At 51.2% G+C, this 2,803-nt stretch overlaps 1 long non-coding RNA gene across 1 annotated transcript; it reads right to left on the reverse strand.

Annotated features, from left to right (window-relative positions):
- Positions 1–557: 557 nt before the first annotated feature.
- Positions 558–1,729, reverse strand: LOC119305329. Its single transcript, XR_005148617.1, has 3 exons — positions 1,245–1,729; positions 1,112–1,165; positions 558–1,003 (listed from the first exon to the last, which is right to left on the reverse strand). It is a non-coding gene; the product is annotated as an uncharacterized LOC119305329 (long non-coding RNA).
- Between the last annotated feature and the right edge of the window lie 1,074 nt (positions 1,730–2,803).

Genomic DNA, 2,803 nt, shown 5'->3' on the forward strand with positions numbered 1-2,803 from the left:
TACGTGCGGCCAAAGCATTCCGACAAAACCGTCCTACTGCCATGACACTCTCCCGGCTACTCCGACCAACTCCCCTTTGGGCTAAGTCCTGGGTGGCCCCGTGCCTACCAAAGGCACCAACGGCCACCATCATGGCAAAACGGTCCCAAATGGGGACAAGGATCCATACTCAACAACGGGCACACAAGGCTTATGCCGTCCTACCTAGCCAAGGTAGCGCCCGCACATAACCTTTCCTCACGGGAGGCACCGGTGAGAGGCATGACAATAGACCCAGTTATGACCCCCCATAGGGTAAGCGTGGTTGCACTAGTCATATCGATATGGTGGCACCATGACTCAGCCAACAGTTGCTCAAGTTAAATTTAATCCGGTTAAACTTGAATGCAATATGCTGAGCCATGATAAAATAACATGATGCATGAACATGATATCAAAATAAGCATGGAGGTGCAACATAATCAAGGAGCATAACAACAACATTTAATCATTTATCAAGATGAGCATGGCATACTGACGAGCATGAATATCACAACTAGCACACTAGCCAAAGCATGACATGACCACTAGCATCAATAATAAATACCAGGCAATAACATAACGATAAAACTACCATGCAAGTGTTTAATCAACTGGATGCAGAGAAACATGCATAACGGCGGTACTCGGAACAGATGATAGTCATGTACCGAAGACCATCACCAACATATAATACTACCAAACATGGTCCATAAGAAAATAATACTGGCATGAGGAGCATAATAACAGAGCGCAAGAAAACAAAGCATGACGGTAAACACCGATCCATAAGCATGACTGAAATACCGACAGCAGTAGCAAAACAAACAGACAATTATTAAAGATTCAAGTTGAAAACCAATGCTTCTGCATGGCTATCATGCAAATGGTGGTTTTAGCTTGCTTGGAGATGAAGAAGGCTCCGGGGAGAAGTGCGGAACGACCGCGGAAAGAATCGCCAGAAAGGGTACACTCTCGGAAGGGGCTGATTTAGCATAAGGGAAAAATGGTCATTTTCAGAATCTCAAAACATAGTAAAAATGGTTCCATCGGAACTGGCTCGACGAAACGAAGAAGTGGGCGTTGGATTCACCTCAATCGGAGTTACGGATAAAAAGTTAGGAGGAGTTTTCTGCCAGGGACCTATCTGCAAGAAAAATATTTTCAAACAGGGCCTGGACAGAAAAAACTGAAAGCGTATTCTGGTGGATTACGTTGCCACTTACGCTGACATGGCGGGGGCGGGTCAACGCGTGTGGCTAACGAGCGGGGTTCACAGGGAGGGGCCCGCCTGGCCCTGACCGTCTTCAACCTCCCGCTCGGGAGCGCATCGGGCTGAGGGAGGTGGCCACCCCGACGGCGACTGCCGGCGAGTCCGGCCACCGTACAGGACGAGCGACCTCTCAAAATGCTCAGGAGGACAAGGCGGATCTGTTCCCGGCCGCGGAAGACGCCGGGGAGCTCAGGAATGGTCGCAGTTGAGCATGCGGCGGAGGGGTCTTCGGGTGGAGATGGGAACGGGGCTGCAGGGCTCCGGCAATCGAGTGGAGGAACTGGGAGGGTCCGCCGGAGTTTGGTGAAGTGACTGGTGGTGGCTAGAGGGAGAATGGAGCTCCTAGAATTTAGGAGGTCAGAGGCGGCGGCCATGGCGGCCATAGGAGGGCTCGGGAGCTCCTAGAGCTTGGGCTAGTGGCTAGGCTGGACTAGAGGAGGGTGGGGAGGAGCTTGGTGAGATCGGGAGGCGAGGGGAGGGGCTTAAATAGCCGCGCGAGGTCATGGCCAAGCTGGCATCGCTGTAGACGTGTGGACGGCGCCGCGGACGCGTGTGCTCGCGCATGAGCTCGGGGAAGACGACGGGGAGGGAACGGACGAGCGCCAGGGGTCACGGAGACGAGCAGAGCTCGAGGACAAGGGAGGAAGAAGCCAACAGAGGAGAAAAGCGACGCGGTCATGGGTGCGCTCTATTTCTCGACGGGGACGGGTCGCCGCGGAAGAAAACGGAGGGGGCAAGAGCTCCAGAGGGACGGCGACGGCTCAGGGAAGCTGCTAGACAAGGCTAGGCGACGAGGGGACAAATGCACAACGACGGGGAAGAAGACAGAGGCACTACAGCGCGCGGGTGCACGCCAAAACGGTGGTCACCACGTGCACACGACGCTAACCCGTGATCTGATTGGCCAAATCATGTCTGGGAGACAAGGGATGCAGAGATAGATGCTAAGGAAGAGAGAGCCAAGCATAGTGCTCACTAATGTGACCACACGAAGCAAGCACACCAGGCAACAACAAGGTGTTTGGTGTTTGCTATGGCTCACACATGTGGAGATTAAGTCTGAGCTTTGATTGGGGTTGATCACTCACTAAGGTGATTTGGATGGCAAGGTTTTATCTCAAGAAGAGGAGTTTAGATAGCACTTGCTGTAGAAATTGCCATACTGGCCAGACTTGGAAATGAGGAAGAAGCACTCACTAGGAGTGTGAACTTGAGCTCAAATTGGGCAAGGCAGAGTTATTTGATCATATGAAGATGCTGAAAAAGGTTTCACACCATTTGGATAAACCAAAATGGTACTTCCTTCACAAACATCCCCACTGACCAGAAACTTGCAAAAATTCTAGAGGAGAAATGGCTAGATGGGTTGAGCCACAACTTGGTGGAGGGAGTTTATATGGATAGTAGAAGGCCTAGAAACATTTGCAGCCATAATGGAGCAAGTTAGAATATACTTGCTTCACAAACTAAAATTTTGGACAGAAACAAAGATTTGAAACTGTGCTCACATGG

The sequence above is a fragment of the Triticum dicoccoides genome, chromosome 5B, assembly GCF_002162155.2.
Source record: "Triticum dicoccoides isolate Atlit2015 ecotype Zavitan chromosome 5B, WEW_v2.0, whole genome shotgun sequence".
NCBI lineage: Eukaryota > Viridiplantae > Streptophyta > Magnoliopsida > Poales > Poaceae > Triticum > Triticum dicoccoides.